This window comes from Zootoca vivipara, chromosome 6 (genome assembly GCF_963506605.1).
Source record: "Zootoca vivipara chromosome 6, rZooViv1.1, whole genome shotgun sequence".
NCBI classification, from domain to species: domain Eukaryota; kingdom Metazoa; phylum Chordata; class Lepidosauria; order Squamata; family Lacertidae; genus Zootoca; species Zootoca vivipara.
In genome coordinates this window covers 51,852,935-51,875,192 of record NC_083281.1, presented here as the reverse complement: position 1 = coordinate 51,875,192, position 22,258 = coordinate 51,852,935, and the positions used below count along the sequence as shown (strand labels likewise).

Here is a 22,258-nt window from a genome sequence, read left to right as displayed (position 1 = left end):
GATGGAAGAAATTCTGCTATGCATGTAACCACTTAATGCACTGATCACCTCATCCAAACCCAGATGCAGCAAATAGGATCTGAATTCTATTTTCATTGGAGAAGAGTGCATGTATAACATCAAAATTCGTGGGAATTAGTTTTCTTTTGACTAGATGATGCCCTTCCTAATCATATTTGTATTTCTGTCTTAGATAGATAAACAGATGTTACACACACACACACACAGAGAGAGAGAGAGAGAGAGAGAGAGAGAGAGAGAGAGAGAGAGAGAGAGAGAGAGAGTGAATATACACAAGCACTTTTCTCCCTCTTAAGATCTGGATGAGTGATCAGTGCCTTTAAATCATTACAGGTATTTGCAGATAAATGGCAATTTGACTTGCTACCTGATTAAAGAAACATAAGCTGTAGTTCTGTACACACTGAACACACTGTTCAATAAGATCAAGTCTTATTGAATTCTTTGGGACTTATTTGTAAATACATAAGATTGTGCTGTAAGTCAATTATCATATGAGTCTTACAGTGTCATCCTATGCATGTCTGCTCAGAAGTATTCCCTATTAAATGTGGTTACAAATGTGAATTTAATTAATAGTTCAAATCTGCCCAAATCCATATACTGTATGTGAGAAATTGTAAAAGGGGAGCATCTTTTATTTGTTAGGTTAAGATATATCTGTGGTATAATACCTACTCCCTGTATGTGAGATTCAATTCCTAATTTTTGCTTAGACACATTGAAGTTAATGGCCATGGTTAACTAAGGTCCATTGATTGTAAAGGATCTACTCAGAGTAACCATTAGTTGACTACAACCCTCAGGAAGCCAGTGCCTGTCAGGTTCCCTTCATGCATGCATCACACAAAGGAGACAGCTGGAAGTGGAAGGCTTCTTGTGTAGGCTTCCTCCATTCTGGAACTGCATGATCAAGGTTCCAAAATGTGGGGAAAGCTTATATATGCAGAGCTTTACCTTGTAGAGGCTAACTCTGTATAAGGCAGTTTTCAACTTTCATCTGTTTTTAGAAGATGCATACATGTGTTGAAGCAGGCAGAAGGAGAAGTATTCCCCTTTCTTTTGTATGAAAGAGGAAATACCTCTTCTAAGACAGTGCATGCCACCTGCCATTTTTATCATTACTTGCTTTAAATAGATATTTATCTGCTGAACAGTTAATTAAGTGGGTAGTGATGGTATAATGCTAAGGCTGTATGCTTTCTTTTCAAATATAATGTTCAAATTCAAAATGTTAATAATATTTATTTCTCCTACCAAAATGTTATTGTATGATATGAAATTATGCTTCATTCTGTTTAGTCCAATGTTTCATATGTCCATTTTGTTACAACTGAGCAAAACACACCAACTATATTGCAAGAGTGGATTAACGCCATCATTTTTCTGCTAATGCTCCCAATAGATTTTTACACATTTTATTTTTTTTTACATCTAGTACCCTGTTGAATTTTGGATACTGGTGCAAGCAGTGATGAGAACAATTATAACAAGAGATCATTCCCCATTCTACATCTCATCAGTCTCCCAACATTTTCTTTTTTAAGCCTAAGGCAATGCCACCAAATGTGCTTTCCCAAACCAGGGTACATTAGCCTTATACATTTATTTTCTTTCTTTTGCAAATATTTTGGTACACATGGTGAAATAATCACATTTCCATTTGGTATCTGCCCTCCACAATATGATATCCATTTATTATTACAGAGCCATCGTGTAATGCCTAAGAGCTATGCAGTCCAGCTTCCAGCCCCCAAAGGCTGCACAATCTATTACACTGGTGAAAGCAGGTGTATGCTAGTGAAAGGTGCCTGCAGACCCAGGAGTGGAGGGATTATATGACCAAGTTTGTTTTTACTGTCCACTTTTTCATTTCCTGGATATTGTTTTTAATATTTGAGCAGCTTTGTGGAGTGAGCAGTTTAATACTTTTCCAGACTTCTTTCTCCTACTTTTATATATGCCTCTCTAGATGTAAAACACATACCCTTCAAGATTTCACAAATGAAAATACAGACAACTCTTACCTAATTGCATCACACTCATGCCCACAGTTACACGTTGCTGAAGGCAAGAACAGTCATTTCCAGTACAGTCCTATCCCACTCCATCTTCCAAAGCAGGAAATGCTTGTAATTTAGTTGACCTTAACATTTCCCTTTAAAAACAACAACACTTTCTAGTATAATCATAGAATTCTAAAGTTGGACGGGATCCCAAGGGCCATCTCATCCTACCCCCTGCAATCAGGGGCATCTTAGCCATAGAGGCTAGTGGTGTGGAGAACCACAGCACCAAATTCTGAAGGGCACCTGGGAAGAGGTGGAGGCTGGACGCGGCGCCTCCCTGCACCAGGTCACCGCCCTCATCTGCCTCCACCATGCCGCACCTGGAGCCTCCTGCCTGCCGGAGGAGCTGTCCTCCAGCCCCACCGGCAGCACCACCCTCACCTGCCTCCTCCATGCCGCACTGCGGCTGGAGTCTCCTCCCTGCCGGAGGAGCCGCCTGCCAGCAGTGCCGCCCTCACCCGCCTCCACCATGCCGCGCGGCCCCCAGAGCCTCCGTCCTGCCAGAGGAGCCGCAGGAAACAGGGTGGGGGTGGGGGGCACCGGAGGGATCCGTGCACCATGGTGCCAGATAAGCTAGGGATGGCCCTGCCTGCAATGCAGGAATCTCAGCTAGATCATAATTTAATTGCATGTAGTTTCTCTTATAACAACAACAACAACAAACAACTCGTTATTTATATGTCACCCATCTGAATGGGTTGTCCCCGCCACTCTGGGTAGCTTTAATAAATTAAAGCACAGTACATACTGTTAGAAGAAAACTGTAACACATCCATATTTATTATTTTTGGGGAGTGTGTGTGGAAACAAGTTAACAGTATAGTACCTTGTGCAGTAAAGGTAAAGGTAAAGGGACCCCTGACCATTAGGTCCAGTCGTGACCGACTCTGGGATTGCGCGCTCATCTAGCATTATTGGCCGAGGGAGCCGGCGTATAGCTTCCAGGTCATGTGGCCAGCATGACAAAGCCACTTCTGGCGAACCAGAGCAGCACATGGAAACGCCGTTTACCTTCCCGCTGTAGCGGTTCCTATTTATCTACTTGCATTTTGACGTGCTTTCGAACTGCTAGGTTGGCAGGAGCTGGGACCAAGCAACGGGAGCTCACCCTGTCACAGGGATTCAAACCACTGACCTTCTAATCAGCAAGCCCTAGGCTCAGTGGTTTATCCCACAGCACCACCTGGGTCCACCTTGTGCATTACAGCTTCTAAAAAGTTAAATATCCAGATAAATTAGAGACTCCTGTCTCAAACCCTGAAGAGCTGCCACCAACCAGTGCAAATCATATTAAACTAGATGGACCCATCACTTGGCTCAGTATCAGACATTTCCCTGTGTTCCTGAACCAGTTTTATCTTCCAGTGAAACCAAGGTACCAGAATAAATGACAAGCTCTTGATTTTAATTCCTTTTCATTACATTTTGTTAATGTTTATTAGAATTACTTTTTTAAAAAAATTAAGCTACCTTGGATAAACTGCAATTTTTCTTTGTCTTTTAAATCATGCCCACCCCAAAAGAATGCCTGTCTATGGATTTTATGAAACATAGAATTAAGTCTCTCGTTAAGTTTTTCTGCTTTAAATTGTTCTCAGAATTTGGCTGTGCTTTCTAAAGACTTTTTTTTCATGGGTGGAGTGGAGGGCACTGTTATACTAGGAATCGAAAAGGCTCCTGGCTGTAACTTGCTCCTCTTCATTTTTTTGCTAGCTTATGATAAGTAGGTTATGTTGTTGCACAGTTTTTCTTTCTCAGAATTAAACTCTATTGCTTGTTTGCTTGTATCAGCCCCAGAGTGGAATAACCAAAGAGAAGAATTCTTATGGCTGAGCACTAGCATTTTTCAAATCAATTGTTACAGCAGGAATCTATAAGCAGGCCATACGGTTTAGGGAATTATCTGACTTGAGCTGTGAGGTTTTAAGGATAAATGACATATATCTATGGGACCGGGAATGAAATATAGTTTCCAGAGTTATATTATTTCCTCACACTAACAAAATGCAAAATATTGAGCATTGCCAATATCCTTATCTGTCTAGCAAACCAAACATCATGATTTGTAGTCCTGATGCACATAGGGGAGAGTAGGGGAGTCTTGCAAGATGACTTTAAAAAAAAAACACTGCCAAAAACTGACAGAGACACTGGATTGGTTATGCTGTCTTGATTACATGCTAGTTAATCAAGATCTATTTGGTCATTTGGTCACATGGTTGTTGGGACAGGCTCCAGCCTCACTCTACATGTATTCATGGAATGCTGCATTTGGGAATTCTGAGAAAGCAAGGTTTGTGATCATGTGGATGGAACCCTCTGGGTTACAAACTGTACACACAGCTGCTGTTTTCAAGGCATTCAGTTAATGAATGTGGGTCAGGGACTGAGACTGTCACTCAGTAATGTGTATATATAGATAAATATATGTGTATCCAATTTTCATATCTGCAGACTTCTTGTTTCTAAATTGAGGAATAAGTTGAGCAGTTTCTGATAATTAGATCACCAGATATACAGGTTTCATGTTACCCAAAGGCCTCTAAGAATCAAAAGTATGAGCAGAGAGGTGAAGGTGTATTTCAACAAGAAGGATCCTTAGAGACTGAGAGAATGAGCCAAGGCTGGGATGGAGGAATCCAGTTCACTGTCACATCTTTTAGAACCAATACCGGTAACTCCTATGGTCAGCTGAAGGCTTCTGACCATTTGTTTCACCCTGCTATGTGAACTAGGCCTACCTAGGTCTTCAAATTGTTCTCTATATCTTGAAACTGTCAACAAACTTTTAAACCATACCTTGACTTGAATTTGATTCAGCATAGTGAAAGACCTGGTAAAATTCCAGTGACTGGATTTAGTCATTACGGTATTTTGGCCCACTTAACACAACAGGGCACAACTACACCAATTGAACTTGAGAGGGATCTATTCAGAGTGAAAGGCCATGCAGAGCGGGATTCTTAATCCTTTCCTTGCTTTTTACTGTTGTTGTTGTTTAGTCATTTAGTCATGTCCGACTCTTCGTGATCCCATGGACCAGAACACGCCAGGCACTCCTGTCTTCCACTGCCTCCCGCAGTTTGGTCAAACTCATGTTTGTAGCTTCAAGAACACTGTCCAGCCATCTCGTCCTCTATCGTCCCCTTCTCCTTGTGCCCTCCATCTTTCCCAACATCAGAGTCTTTTCCAGGAAGTCTTCTTTTCTCATGAGGTGGCCAAAGTATTGGAGCCTCAGCTTCAGGATCTGTCCTTCCAGTGAGCACTCGGGGCTGATTTCCTTCAGAATGGATAGGTTTGATCTTCTTGCAGTCCATGGGACTCTCAAGAGTCTCCTCCAGCACCAAAATTCAAAAGCATCTGAAGAAGGAGAAGGAACCGGCAAGCCCCTCCAGTATCCCTGCCAAGAAAACTCCATGGACAAAGACAACAGGCTATACACAATATACACAATATACATAATAACAAATATGCATAATAACAAATAAACTAGACCTCAGATTTTGATTTGCTACACACACATTGGAAACCCTTACCTAGAAGATGTGGAGCTCTAAAGTGTTTGGTGGAAGAAAATTAAGAATCCTCCCCCCACTATTTCTCTGATCTTAATTGCTCCTTCCTAAAGCTGTTTCCCCTTTCTAGACTAGCTTCTATTGTGATTTAGCTAGGCCTTTAGTAATACCATAGAACATGGGATTGCCTTTTAATGAATTAAGATCTGTTCTTTAGTTTAAATGCAGAGTCAAAGCCACCTTTCTATTTCTGGGAATTGTCTTCTACCAAATAAATTTGACAACATAAAACCTCTTGGTATCTTTAGGGAACAAATGAATTGAACAAGTAATTATTTACACAAGGTTTTTCTGATGAAGTTTGGACGTTTAAGCTTGCTGGATGCATCTCCACTGAGTGAGACTCCTGTCTGAAACATTTCCTGCCCAAACACTTCCCTCCTGACAGGAAGTAAACATTAAAAATAATCTTTAATCCCTTGTCTGATCTACTACCATTAACAATTGATGGCCTTTAATTTTGTGGGATTTTAACTACAAAATGGAATGGCTAAGTAGTGATAATTGGGTATGGAATTACACGGTCATTTATATCCACCGAAATGCAAGAGGCTGGAAGGGTGACATTTATTATTTAACATTTCCTGGCTGTGGTTCCCATTATAGAATTTACTGATATGTTCTGTTACAAACAATTATCACCAGATGAGAGTAAACAAACTGGTGATCTGACTCCTTTTTTTTTTTTTATAAATGTGCACTTTATTTAGAGAGTGTTGACTCAATTTGCATTTGCATATTTGAAGCACTATTACAGTCAGATTATTTTCAAGTTCTTGTCACCATATATTGCTTCTCCTGATCCTTTTTCAAAATGTATAATTTCCTCATCAAACCCCCTCAAAACTGTGGCATTACTCAAGCAAAAAAGGGAGACATATAATAAGCCTTAAATCTAAACTTAATCTTATCTATATTCTCCCACCTTTATAATGACCAATAACATTATGAAGTCTCAATTGTGTTCTACATTATAATATTATAAGAAAGATCACCAGATCTGCAGCTTCAGTGCAGTCGTTCCTTTTATATAAAAAAACAAATGATTCCATACTTTGGAGACCTCAAAATACTGCTGTACCAAAGTTTTCAGACCCAACAATTTTCATACATTTTGGGTAGAAGTGGGGTCACAACATTGCTGAGGATTGGTGAGGAGGGGTTTCTTAACACTTTCAGGGAGGGGTCTTAACCCCACCCCACCCCAAAAAATAGTAGTGTCTCTGCTATTTGATACCAGTAGCTTGATGGCACTGAGCAGCTTGCAATAGTAATATTCCTAGTACAGAATGCCTGGATGTTAACACTGTGTCATAATACATAATTGTGGAGCGAAATTGGTCAACAGAAGGAGCAATCCCCCACTACCCTGCTGGTGACATATGTAATGATGTAGTAGTATATGCAGGTCCTGTTTTACGAACATCTGCTATGCAAAAAATAACTTTTCTGAACACGGGGAATTAGAATCCAAACTTAATTATATGCTCTGCAAATTCTGATATCTAAACAAAGATAATTTTAAATTCATTGTTTGCCTTTTTCTGGTTGGCTGAAGAACAGAAGGAGGGAGGGAGGGATGGGAGTGATCAGACAAACCAGAGAGCGGTGTTTTTTTTTTTTGTTTCCTTGGGTTTTTGTTTGTTTGTTTGTTTGTTTTTGTTTGTTTTTGTTGGGGGGGGGGTCAAAATTCTGTGGTAGGGAACACATTAGGAATTTCCCCATTGGAATCAATAGAAATTGTCAGCTCACCATGTGAACACTTGCCTAGCGAATGATTTCCAGGGAATGTTCAGTGGTACCTTGGTTTAAGTTTAGTCCTGTTTAAGAATGATTTAGTTTACGAACTCTGCAAAACCAGAAATAGTGCCCCAGTTTGCGAACTTTACCTCGGTCTAAGAACGTAATCCGAACAGTGGAAGGGCGCCTGCCTCATTAGGGAAAGTGCCCCTTGGTTTAAGAACGGTTTTGGTTTATGAACGGACTTCCAGAACGGATTAAGTTTGTAAACCGAGGTACCACTGTATTGTGTTTAGTAGGTGGGGTTGCGTGTATCATTCTTCTTGGAACATTTTTCTTCCAGGAATGCCACTGTTCAGATTGAACTCATGTGCAATTCAAGAGAAGTGTTATGGTAATATTTTCAGTACATTGTAAGAACTGCCTATTTGACCAAGTATTATATTAGTGCAGAAAAGGTACTATGGTCCACTGATGGACTTCTAGTGAATTTCCAGTGGACCACCTGACATCCACTGGTTACTGGGACTCTCACAAAAAAATACTGGACTAGTCTGATCGTACAAGAATTTGTAATTCAGAAGTGCATGCTATAGATCCAGATTACTGTGAGTATGCATTTATTGTATTGTAAATGTAAAACACATTGGTGGACCACAGGGAATTTAGTGGCAGGTTGCTGTTGTTTTTACATAGACTGCAAAATTGAAGTTAGTCTATAAACCTATTAGTGCTTCATACTTTTAAAGCAACACAGTTCCATTCATCATAGATGTGTTCCATCATCACATGTACTTATATATGTATACATAAAAACCTGGAATCAAGTAACTTTATTGTGAGCACTCGTAAATGGCAGAGCAGTTATTTATTATTTCCCTCCATCCTTGGTGCTTTTATTGCATTTTTTTTAAATACAGCTGTCAGCAGGAAAAAAATATAGCCTTAAACAATACTCTGAAAACTACGTGTTATATGTAGTTATATGCCTGCTCTGATGTCTTTCTGCATAAGCAGATTTTTGTTTTCTTTTGTGTAAGTAAAATCATTTTTATTCGAAAAAGTTTTGATTTCCTTAAATTAGATCTCAGATGCAGAGTTGAAAACAGTGTTGAAAATTGGTTTGGGTGGGATGTAATAACATCTCTACTAGACAAAGTTGTCCAATTAAGCAGAATGTCAAAAGTTTTTAACATTTGAATTTCTGCAAGGGGCTACTAATTTCAACTTTAATGATTTCTCCTTTAGGACTCTACATAGCAAAACTTCACTTATTATCTTACAATACCCATCAGTCTGAGCTAAAGAGCAGCCTAGGGCAACTGACTGAGTGAAGATAGCTTTCATCCCTTGAAAAAATCCTTATAATCCCTTTTGAAAACAAGAGGAAGGAGGATGGAAATCTCTTGATCTCAACTGCTTTCTAGATCCTCCCTGTTGACAAACAGAGAAAAATTCACCTGTCAAGTTTTCCTCACAATAAATAGATAGTAACCTTTTTTCATCTTCTTAGAAGGTGTGAGTTAACCAAGGATATATCAAGAGTTAATGTATAATATGATATACATAGACATGAACAGAAGTACTGAATGTGGGATGACTTGAGATTGGGGATGGATTTAAATTTGCAGGTGGCAATTCAGGATAGCCATTGCAGCGTCACAATTTGAACCCCAGGATAGTTTCATGGGGAGAGGGTCTTGCAGTTACAGTGGGAGGCTTCTTAATTTTCTCTCCCCTTTTTAAAATCACTTTTCATGCCATCGGGGTTTGCCAGTCGCTTATGGGACCCGACAGAAATAGTGGCATCCGTGACTGCTGCCCTTATACTTCCTTCCCTACCTCTGGGAAGGAACAATGGTGGCGGTGACTATAGTTCTGTTGTTGCATTTCATTTTTTAAAAGTTTTGGAGGTTTGTCAAAAGAGAAAAAGGGGTAAAGAGCACAGTTGGGCAGATCAGCCCATGCAGTTTTCCTAAAATGTCAAAGTTATGCCCCCCCCCAAAAAAAGAATTCTCAAATATCCCCCTATGGATTTTTAGAAGCTTTATTCCTGCCCCTATCATTCTGTGAATAGTTTAAGGTAATTTAGCCAAATTAATGGTTTGTCTGTAGTTTTTTTAAAATAAAAAACCAACAACTGATGCCCCAATGAGGACCTATGACTCTCATTTTGTTTTTAGGGACCAGGATCCAAAGAGTATTGCAACCAGTTCGCCTTTGACTCAGGCATCAGCCACAGTCCTCTTTGCCACCTGGCAAATTGCTTTTGAAACAGTAATATGGCAGAGGGGTTTGCTGTTTAGTGAGAGTCGGATCTCTCACGGGGAGCATGCACGCCCCTGGAGCATGCTTAAAGTACTTCTTTGGATGCCAGCCAAGGTTTTCACTGTGAATTGTGTAGGAAATCCTAATTCTGTGAACCATCTCTGTTATAAATTCATTTCACATACCCTTTGCTCAATAAAATGCATTGTTAAGCAGAGATTATTTTGGTAATATGCAGATATGCACTTATTTGATCTGTGCAGAGCATTCTGCTGGATTTTTTCAAGGAAACTTGTAAATTCCTTAAATAATAACATCGGAAGTAATACAAATATTTTTAATGATTACTGAGTAAGTTATTGGAAACATACACATCTGTGTAAATAACTGAACCTAAATAAATTAGTTTTTGGTTTTGGTTTTTTTAAAAAATGGAATTCACTAAACATGAATAGTCACTTAAAGTGTAACTAGAATTGACTGTGTCATGTATCAGCCTAATAGCTAGAGCCCTGGTTCAATAAAATGAACCTGGGAAGGTTTTCTTAATGAAAGAACTGACGTTTTCTGTGCAGTTGCTGCATTCATCAGATTGTAATAGTGTTCATTACACTACAAAGGACTGCCAATGTGAATTGTTGGGATCATCTGTTAGGTGAGCCTGATAGGGACAGGAGATAAGTGAAGGAATGATTCCCTTTGGCTTCTTAACAAGCATATTCAAAAAGTATGTTGCTTTGATAACCTTTCACCAGTGCATAACAACCTTTGCCCTGGGAACTAACTGGATGGCAGGATGGCACTTCTCTTGGACCGGCATTAATTTTTGCTATAATTTTAATAAACTCTTGACCATATGATGCTACATATTAAAGGTGTATTATGTAAGACCATGGTATATAATCTGTTTGTCTTTTTAATTACTGGGCAATAGAGAAAGGAACACAGTTCACTTTTCAGTTAGGTCTGTTAGGCTGTTAAAACTACCCTGTTTAGTGGTGCTAATTAGGAAAGGCTGTCGGGACCACATGACACCGGTCCTAAAGGATCTATACTGGCTCCCAGTGCATTTCTGAGCACAACTCAAAGTGTTGATGCTGACCTTTTAAAGCCCTAAATCAGGCATCCCCAAACTGTGGCCCTCCAGATGTTTTGGCCTCCAACTCCCATGATCCCTAGCTAACAGGACCAGTGGTCAGGGATGATGGGAATTGTAGTCCAAAACATCTGGAGGGCCGAAGTTTGGGAATGCCTGCCCTAAATGACCTTGCCCCCTGTATACCTTAAGTAGCATCTCCACCACCATTGTTCAGCTGGTACACTGAGGTCCAGCTCTGAGGGTCTTCAGGTGGTTCCCTTACTGCGAGAAGTAAAGTTACAGGCAGGGAACCAGGCAGAGGGCCTTTTGGGTATTTGTGTCCGCCCTGTGGTACGCCCCCCCCCCATCAGACGTCAAACAGATAAAGAACTACAGGACTTTTAGAAGACATTTGAAGGCAGCCCTGTGAAGGGGCGTTTTTAATGTTTGATATTTTATTATGCTTTATAATGTTGGAAGCATCACAGTGAGATAGTCAGGGTACAAATAAAAAAAATGTTGTTCTTGTTAGAGAGTTTATTTCTTCAGACAAAAGCTGAACACTGAGCCATTGGAAAATAAGAAATAAATGAGACATGCTGGTTGTCAAGGTCAAAGAACAGAAACACCCTATGCTGAGTGGGGAGCAAGCACGTTCACTCAGCAGGGATTTGCAATTACTATGTCCCTTGCTTACGTGATAGGAACTTGGTTAAACTTGTTTCCTAGTGAGATTCACAGCTGAAACAGAGTTAAATGATATAGAATGAGGCAATGGAAGAGATGGATTTATATAGGCCTTGGTCCTATATACCTGAAGGAGCGTCTCCCCCCCCCCCCATTGCTCAGCCCAGACACTGAGATCCAGCGCCGAGGGCCTTCTGGCGGTTCCCTCACTGCGAGAAGCAAAGCTACAGGAAACCAGGCAGAGGGACTTCTCGGTAGTGGCGCCCGCCCTCTGGGATGCCCTCCCATCAGAGGTCAAGGAGATAAACAACTACCTGACATTTAGAAAACACCTAAAGGCAGCCCTGTTTAGGGAAGTTTTTTATCTGTGATATTTTAATGTATTTTGGTATTTGTTGGAAGCTGCCCAGAGTGGCGGGGGAGACCCAGCCAGATGGGTGGGGTATAAATACTAAATAATAATAATAATAATAATAATAATAATAATAATAATAATAATAATTGGAACACCCAGCCAATTTACACATTGGGAATTCCAGGGCCCTATAAAACCAGCATTATTAGTCAGTTTTATCCATCAGTAGTCTCTTCACACATCACTTTAAACCATAGTTAGACTAAACTATGGTTTAAATGTGAGCATGGTAGTTTTAACAACTTCCTTGGACTCATCCAAGAAGTTCAAAAGGCTATCCAGGAGTTGGTGTGTCTGGCAAGGCTGCAGAGCTTGGCTCCTGTTCCTCCTACTGCTGCTTGTCATGAACTCTGCTCACTTCCGCAAACCTACACCTAGTGACAGGTGCACATGTACAGTCATAAACTATATGATCATCTCTCCCTAGATACTGAATGAACCTAAAGGATACAAAATCTGAAAAGAACCATAATTCATCAATTTGCTTTAGTTATAACTGTAAGTACCCCAGAACTTGGAACCATAGACCAAAATCAGCTGTGTATGTCTATTGTGACCGAGAGATGGTTCTTCCTTCTGTCTTGGAGCCCACTCAATTCCACTCAATTCCACGTAATATCAGATAGACCTGGCTCAAAACTGATTTATTTTTTGTTTAAGAATATTCATGTGAAAATAATAACACCTTTCTCAGAATCCAGGCTTTCTCAGAATCATCAAAGAATTAGAAATGTATACTAATCAAAGCAAAAATAACCCATCAAGCAGCAATCGCAAATAGTCATCCAACATAAAAATCAACCACACATCTCAGCTCAACAGTCATACCAAATAGATGGGTCTTTTAAAAACTTATTTGAAGGAAACATGATCATATTGCTGTTTGCTTGCCCCTAAAAGGGTTACATTTTTGCAAGAGTTTCAATTAGATGCTCACAAAGCCTCAAACCTTTTGTGAGTACATGTGACATCCATTTTGCACATGTCCAGTTGATGTGTGGGTCCTTTTGGACCTGGAAGAGAGGGGTGGGGTGGGGTGGGCTTATGCATGCTCCACTGATGTGTGCAGGGGCCAGGAACAGAACTCTCACACTGTTAGGGCAAAATTCTGGGTGCGAGAATGCTCAGCCACCCAGCTCATCAGGCAAGGGCCTGTGGTCGTTGCGGAGTATAAAAGGAAGGAGTCCAGCCACGATCCGGAGCAAACAGCAAGGTTTATTACTGCGCAGCAGGTTCAATGCCAGACTGAACACCGTGAACAGGGCTGCAAGAACTTTTAAAACTTCCCACCACCATCCCATAATGCACATCAAAAGCATCATACATACATCACTTGTGACAGGGTAAAACGTCAGAAAAGGGGAAGGTGCAAGGGACATTAGCATACAGGTAAACAGGAGGTAAGCAGGATTAGCATAAGGTAACAATGCACGATGTCCCAGGACATTGTTAAGCAAGTACCAGTAAGTATCTGGGAGGGGATCCTTGAGTACCTGGTGGGGAAAAACAATGGGTCCAGGTGTGAGTATTGCCTCTGGCTTCGGAGGGTTGGGAATGGCAGGAGATGGTACCTGAATGGATTATGGATATGCAGAGGAGCACCACCCTGGCTACCTGACCTCTTGTTTAAGGGATTATGGCTGTTCCCTGCATCCCTGAGAGCCCTTGGCCAGAGTAGAAAAAGGGAGTTTCATTTAGAAATAAAGATACACTGTATTCATTCATAAAGAAATATGGTTACATAGAGTCTCAGGCAACAGAGAAAGGGTAGGAAAGGGAGCCTTTATTACTCAGGGCTTGATCTTGAGGGGGTTCGTGTTGGTGCGATACTAGAGTGGTGTTGTAGGATCAAATGGGGTCCCCTTGAGGGCATTAGTGCCAATCTTGATTCCCAAATGAAGCCTCGTTTGGGTGCCCCCCCCCCTATAAAATTCCCTAACACACACAAAGTGGTTGTTGCCTGTACGGTAATGTGACTGCTCATCAATTTTCAGAAGGCGCTCACCAGGTACCCTCCGCTACTATTTCTTCTATTCTTTGCTACAAGCCCTAGTAATGTACCATGTGACAGGGCAGGGGAAGGCAGTGGTAGGCATGCTCCATGCCTTGTAGGGTGTATATTTTCACCAGAATTCTCAATAAGTAACTTAATTCCATCTGCATAATTTCCTCAGGAGGGGGGCAGGCTACTCAAGTGCTTACAACACCCTGTAACCATGACAAAAGTTTTGTCAAGTGTTTTGTGGCTGGTTATGGTGGTATTGAAGTCAAATCAGGTGCCACGGTGAGACCTCGTCAGAATTAAGAAGTCTTGATGTGAGGGGGGGGGGTGAGTTACATTTCTCTCTGTTTTCTTGGCATCTCAAAACACAAACATTTCTATTTTTAACAGAGAAAACCACTGGTTGTGCTGTGTCAGTTAACACTTCACTTTGTCATGGAGTACCGTGTTTCTCATATTATAATACACGTCTTATATTTATTTTTTCCTCAAAAAAACACACTATGGCTTATTTTCAAGGGATGTCTTATTTTTTTCCTCCTCTTCCTGCCGCAGCCGGCATTGCTGCTGCGCCTATCACTATGTCTTATTTTTGGGGTATGGCTTATATTCTTTGAATGCTTAAAAATCCTGCTATGGCTTATTTTATGGGTATGTCTTAAAATATGAGAAACAGGGTATGAATGAGGATGAAGTTTTATTTCAGAAAGGTGACCAGAATTGAAATGCCTGTAGCCCCATTGGTTAGAAATAGGTGCTGTTAAAGGATCCATTCACAAACTTTCCCTCCCTCGGGTTTAGTTGCTAGTCCAAATTCTTTAAGCCTTGCACAGGAAGGTTACCAGGGGAGAGGGCCATGGTTTTGTAGAATTTGTAAAGCAACAAAAATAACGAGAGAGAGAGAGAGAGAGAGAGAGAGAGAGAGAGAGAGAGAGAGAGAGAGAGAGGCTGCACTAAAGACCATTAAGAGGCCTAAGACCCACATTTCAGTGTTCATCATTTGTACCGATTATAGTGTGACAGCTCTTGAGTTTCCAATGATAACAGCCATCTGACTTGATCTGAGTTCAATGGATTTTCACTGAAATAGAATCATCGCCTTTGTGATGGATAGAAAAAGTAAAGCAATACATCCTGATAAATGCTCCTGCTTCCCCCACCCCCTCCCACCTCCCTTTACCGTGACCTTGTACAGTCTATAAGTGAGCAGAGCTGAGCCCCGGCCACTGCTGAAATGCATCAGGACTTTGAAATTTAAGTAGCTCTGAAACCCATCAATGGGGTGAAGGGAGAATGGCCTGAGAAAACGATGGATCATGCTTAGAGGGCTCACAGGGAAACAGGGTGTGCTGAAGGTCAATACGCAGACATGTCCTGAAGGAACGGCTCAGACACTCATTCTCATTCACATCTCAGAGCCATTGCTGCTGTGGCGCTGTGAGGAGAGATCAGTCAGAGAGTAAAATAAAACAAGACTCCCGGAGCATATAATTTCTTCCCTGAATCAAATAGCACAAGAGTACAGTATAAAGTAGTTGATTACCTTATTGTGGCAAAATTGTGCATCATACTATTCTACCCAAGTAGTAGGAAACAGCCTTCAGAGAGGAGGTTTGGTTTTTGTTGTGCAGCAATCAGTCCTGATATTTTTGTGGAACAGTAATATTTTTTTATAATGCATCTTTTTATGTTTCTTTGTGAGTGGTATTTGTTTGACGTTAGGAAAATTAGAGAGAACACACTCTGAAGGCCTCCCTTTACTTTCTGTTGTAGTTCCTCTGCTTTACATAGCTTTATTACTGTTCATGGCTCCTTACAGAGTAGTATCAACGGAGGAAAGCAAAACACAAAGATATTTGCCCCGAGAAGGTTACCACTTACCATCTGCTTGACTACTGTGAGAAACAGGATCCTGGATTGCATGGAGCTTTGGTCAAATCCTGCAGGGCTTTTTCCAGTTGAGGATGGAGGACTAAGGACCAAACCTAAGGTCAAACAAGAGGACCCATTTGTTTAGACAGAATCTGTCCCAATCACATATGAAGCAGCAGATGATATTCCATTTTTGGTACAAAGGGAGTTATAGATAAAGGTTCTAAACTGTTCATCCTGCTCGTGGCTAATCTCCCCACATTTTTGTGTCTGGGCATTTTTCTCCTGAGCTGAGCTATAGAAAAACAAAAACAAAATAAAACTTGGGTTGAGATTATGAGAAAGTCTAATGTAGGGCAGCGATGCTTTGGAGCCCACCCCCTGCTTTGTATTATATGCAATTGGTGTTTAAAGAAATTATCACCATGTCAGCTGGCACTCTGTATTGGGTGTTCCAAAACATTTTAGGTGGTTGAATCCAGTACTTTTAAATTCCCTTATTTGCTTTGTATACTTCATATTGATTTGCACTGGTACAGCCATGGGTAGAATTCCCGCCTGATTTTCCAGTCAGTTTCCTTTATAATCTACTTTAGAAAGGTACAAGGTGCTAGTCAAAGTGCTGCCCCTCTCTTAGAAGCTTTCAAATAAAATTAAGTAAAAATTAGTACATAAATTTGAACCCACAGTTACCATGCCTAAAGCAGGAATTGCTGAACAATTTAAGGGGCTTATTAGCATTTTATGCAAATCAGTTAATACTGTTCTCTACTTCCTTAATTATCTATGTTATTTCAATACAACCCTTTCTTTGATGTCCCAATTCTATATTTAAATAGTGCAAGATTTCTATCGTATCCGCCCTCTGAGGTTTCTTCCATGCAAAAACATGCCAGCAGCAGCTATTTTAGAGACTACTGGGAAATGTCTAATTGGTTAATCCCATTTGAGTTATGAAGGGTGTATTGCCACTCACAGAATATCAGAAACATGTAAAGTACAGGCTAGGAGAAGTTTACTGAAACCTCCAAGACTTCCCCTGAATTTCAGCCCCAAAGATGTTTTGTCTCCTAGATATCCAATGGGAAATTATTCAAAAGATGTCTTAAAAAATGTTTTAAAAGCTTCAGACTTCTTTGGAATGTGCTAAATGATTGTTTCATAGTAGAAATATTTTGAAATAAAACATGAAATAATCACCAACACCACCTGAATTGCAAAACAGTGAAATGGGAAGGGGGCTGGGAAGGGGGGGGCAACTGTGTTTTAGCGCTTGATTGCCATGAGATGGGGGAAGAAGTACCTGGGAGTGGAGACAAGCCCTCTTGTGGCTATGATTCAGGCACTCCTCAAATATATTGCTGTGATTTGCATGCAGAGGGCTTTATACTATTGATTTGTCACAATCCTGTGTTTTCATATTAATCATACCTGCTACTGCTGCTGCTACCTGTTCTATTGATGTTGTTTATCTTGCCAGGCAGTGCTAATTTCAGACAAGATCACACTGATTTGGGATGAGATCTCGCCCAGGTTTGTGTGAGCTCTTGCACACTCCACAAGATCTTGACAATTTCAGGCAAGATCTCGCCCCAAATGGACCTGATCTTGCCTGAAATTGGCTCCAGTGGTGGCACCACTTATCTACCACTGGCAGAGGCAGCAGGGCAGGCAGGGGTGCATAGGAATGCCACCTGCAGGGTTCTGCCTAATGGCTGGGCCGGCTCTGATAATGCATGATTCTAACATTTTATAGCTGCTATTAGGTCATTTTAGATAAGAATGCTTCCCAATAATTTTAACCCTGCAAGTGTCATCTTACCTGTGCATTGTTCTGAATATATCTCCCAAACTGCCACTCAGTGATAACATATCCCTCATTCTCAAGGCATTAACAACGACAAGGTCCCTGACAGACCCTTATTTAAATATATTCATTATGTTTAAATGCAGATTTTACTGACCACAAAGCTCTTCCCTGGTTGACACTGATAGATACAGAAACCTGAGTTTGGTTTACATTTAAAAATAGTCTTTTAGATTTAGACAGTAAAAGATCTACATTTTTTTTCCCAAAGTTGAAACAAGTTCATTCAGAAACAAGATTCTAGCTCTTAAATTTAGAGGGAAACTGCCATTAGACATTCTCATTTGTATATAAGGTGGGGCTTTAAGCTTCTGTTTCCCCAGCCTAAGATTTGGAGTACAGTATCTTCCTTTTGGTTCTAAGCCTTTTGCTTTCACAAACCAAAGCCTCCAACTTACTAAGATAGCTCAACTTCTTATGAAGTGGCCACCTCACTGAAAAGTACATTGTTCCAACTCTGAAATTATACAGTCTAAAATCATCATCATGTATTTTCATCAGGATGAAATATCGAGAGCGCTGCTTAGTGCAAGGTTTTATTAATGATGTGCTGTCAGAAGCTGGATGCTCTGCATATTTGCATATTAAACAGCTGAGTGAAGAAACATTCCTTTTATTGCTGCAGGGAATAAATCAGTTTAAAGCAAGTTCTCATCATTTATACTCCTTTCTGCTAAATCTTCTTTTATTGAAATAAATTGTTGAAGTGCTTTGCTCATTCTTTGAATACTGATGAAATTTACCTTGATAGGGACCCAGGAAAACACAGTATTTTCTTAAAGGTGCAGCTATGTATGTATGAATTTCAATATCTCGCAAAGAATTTGTAAACATTAAGGAAGTTAAAGATGGTTCCAAGATCGGTGGTATCAATGAAAGAGCTATCTCTCCCCACCGCACACACACAATACTGTATCATTAAATGAACCATTCAGGTGGGAAATTACTTGTATTTTTGACTGTGGGAAATGAAGACTTTAGTTTAACTCATCTCTCTGGCATTCTATTTGTGTAACTTTGTTACACATTGGTGTACTGGAATGAAATTTGGTGCACTTATACAGCTCTACATAACAGGTTAAAATGACAGCTCAGCAACCTTACATACTGTATTGGCCCGAATATGAGTCACACTTTTTTCCCAAATTCCGACTGTGAAAAGTTAAAGTGCGGCTTAAATTTGCAACCTTACAAAAATTGGCTTTTATGATATCGCTGCTGAAACAGACATACGGTAAAACAGAACGGGTGTGAGTGCCTGCAGAATTTCAAGGAAGTGGATTATATTCAGGTATTGTATTTTTTTTCTTTCCCCCTCCCTAGAATTTTAAAGGTGTGGTTTATATTCGGGTGTGGCTTATATTCGGTCCAATACGGTATTTTCAAAAGAGAAAGGCAAATCTAAATGAATATTATAAGTTGATATCTACTTTGAAAATGGAGATATTGGAATGAGAATTGGTGCCATGTTCAGGACACCATTTTATGTTTCAGGTTCAGGTTCTCTGTCTCCCCGCCCCCCAATACATTCAACCCTTACACCTTTTTTCTAGAGGACCTTGGAAGGATATCTACAGTCAGATGGGTGGGGCATGAATAATAACATTGTTGTTATCTGAAGAAGTGTGCATGCACACGAAAGCTCATACCAAAATATAAACTTAGTTGGTCTTTAAGGTGCTACTGAAGGAATTTTTTTATTTAACATTGTTGTTGTTATTGTTGTTGTTACTACGACTATGACTACAACACATACCACAATGTGCTATTTCCTGGAGAATAACATATCAAAATTCAAAATGGCTTACACATTGAGGACTCTTATCTTTTCAGTTCAAAACCAGCTTGGCCTGATGCCTCAATACTGAGGGATGCCAGTAGAAGTCAGGGACAAAGAGAGAGATAGCAAATATCTTATGACTGGATACCTAAAAATAGGGCTCTCAGTCATTGTGTTTCACTGCTTAATAAGTGTGCTTATTTAACATTATATTTGAATAAAAGGCATTTCTGTTTGAGCATGCTAATTCCTGTAAATTGCAGGATCAATACAATGCTTCTACTGTCTATTTTTTTATTTTGTCTGATGGTGGCAGCATGATTTTTAAAAGTCCCTAAGTGGACTGGGAGAATAGCCAGAAAAGGGGAAGATGCATAAGAGTTGCCAATGTATTTATTGGGCTCTTTGTTTATTGGGTTTAAAAGGAATCCAGCCTCACCTGGATTCCCCCATGTTTTAAGATAATTACTTGAATTGAATTCACAATTAAGAATAAACAATATACAGTATGAATATGGTGGTGGTGGGGTGGGGTGGGGTGGGGTGGGAGGAGATACCTGAGGCAAAATCAAATGGAGTAAAATGTTTTGCCAATTGGTAGAGAATATGATTTCCACTGTGGTAGCAGAGTTCTGAAACAGTTATTTTTACTCTGCAGGAATGCTGCTTAAAATTGTACCCCTCCTCGAGTGTCTCTTACTGTAAAGTGTATAGACTCTTTCCACTTGAGTCACATCTGGGCCTGTAGTCACTGTCCTCACTATCAGTGACTATTAATGTGAGAGACACTATTCACTAGGGCAGAGTCTCCTGATAAAATCTTGCTGATGTTATAATGGGGAGGGGGTGCTCTCTTTTCATTGCAATCCTCCTGGAAACAATGATACCCCACTCAACTCTGTGTTTCTTAATAGTTCAACCCCCTGCAATGGAGGAATTTTCGCTAAAGCATCCATGACAGATGGCCATCCAACCTCTGCTTTAAAACCTCCAAGGACAGAGAGTCAACCACCTCTCATGGGAGTCTGTTTCACTGCCAAACAACTCTTACTGTCAGAAAGTTTTTTTTGAATGTTTAGTTGGAATCTCCCTTCCTGTAACTTGAAGCCATTGCCTCAAGTCCAGAGCAGGGGAAAACAAGCATGCTCTCTCTTCCATGTGATAGGGTAGCCCTTAAGTTATTTGAGCATATCTCCTCTCAGTCTCCTCTTTTCCAGGCTAAACGTACTCAGCTCCTTAAAGCGCTCTGCATAAAGCTTAGTTTGCAGACCCTTGATCATCTTGGTTGTCCTTTTCTGCACACGTTCCAGCTTGTCAACATCCATCTTAAACTGTGGTGCCAGAATTGGACACAGTATTCAAGGTGTGGTCTGATGAAGGCAGAATAGAGTGGTACTATAACTTCCCTTGATACTTCTGTCGATGCAGCCTAGAATAGCATTAGCTCTTTTTTTTTGCTGCTGCATCACACTGTTGACTCATATTAAGCTTGTGGTCCACCAAGACCCCTAGATCCTTTTTACATGTACTGCTAGTAAGCTTGGTGTCCCCCATCCTATATTTGTGGATCTGGTTCTTCCTGCCTAAGTGCAGAACCTTACATTTGTCAATATTGAATTTCATTTTGTTAGCTTGCACCCAGTTCTCCAATCTGTTAAGGTCATTTTGAATTCTGATTCTGTCTTCTGCAGCATTAGCTACCCCTCCCAGTTCGGTATCATCTGTAAATTTGATAAGCATCCCCTTAATTCCTTCATCCAAGTCATTTATAAAGACGTTGAACAACAGCAGGCCCATTGTAAATTAAATGTTGTAAACTAAAGCCTATTATCTGGGTTTACAAAGCTGATAGAGAGAGAAAACCATTCTAAACAATCATCAGAGGGGAAATATATTCTCTATCTTCAGGGGAAGTGCTATTTGCTTTCCAATCTCCCTCCCTCACCACCACCACCCCATCACGAAAAACAGTGGGTAAGACATAATCACTTTAGCATTGTTACAGTATAAATCATTGGTGACAGAAGTTTCTTCATTTTGCAGAAAATGTGCATTTAATAACATGAAAATAATGGTATCCTCCACGAACTGGAATACAAAATTTGCTTCATATTGTCATAGATATGGCGTACCAGAGTCTCTTAGCGAATGGTAGAAATTGATAAATGGTAGTATTTAGATAATATTTGGGATATGAAGGGAAAATATAAACTGCAGAAATGTGCCAACAAGAAATTCTTGGGTTAGCTTATGCAAACCAGCCTGGGCAGGCTAGCTGAGCGCAGAGCTATTAAGAAGCAATGGGGTACCAGGTACTGAGCCATTAAAGGCAAAGGAAGTTCTTGGATTGTGTTCTTATCCATCAGTGGTTTGCATTGTTTTCTTAGATTCATTAGAGACTTACTTAATTACAGCTCTGCTTTGTGCTCTCTGCTTTTAGTTGGCTTCATAGCATGGATGTAGTTATTGAATTGGATTCAGTGTATTATTTGATTAATACACATAATTAATTCACTAATTTCTTGGAAAAGAGTGTTCAGTGCCAATGACATCTCTGTAAATAATCCCCTTATGTTTCTTGATTTAGTTGAATGTGCCTGTGGTGTTTAATCAAGAGAAATTATTAGCTATTATCAAATATCTTTAAAGAGTTTGAAGTTGGTTTGAAGTCTTACTAAGAGCCAACCTTGGCTAGTAATCTAAATTGCAGTTAACATCAGTATTGATGTCACACTTAACTGTGTCTAAATGGGAACAGGAAAAGGGGGGGGTTAGAAGAGTGCAGTCCTGCTGTCAGTCTCTTGCCAGTGTTATGTTATTATGTTGTGGTGAAACAAATCTGAAAATCACACCATTCATTTATGTTGAGAATATGCTGCGATTA

At 40.2% G+C, this 22,258-nt stretch overlaps 1 protein-coding gene across 3 annotated transcripts in view; it reads left to right on the top strand.

The window, feature by feature from the left end:
* The window catches only part of WWOX (WW domain containing oxidoreductase), a 543,814-nt gene that overhangs the window by 228,438 nt on the left and 293,118 nt on the right, over positions 1 to 22,258 (top strand). The window lies entirely within an intron of this gene.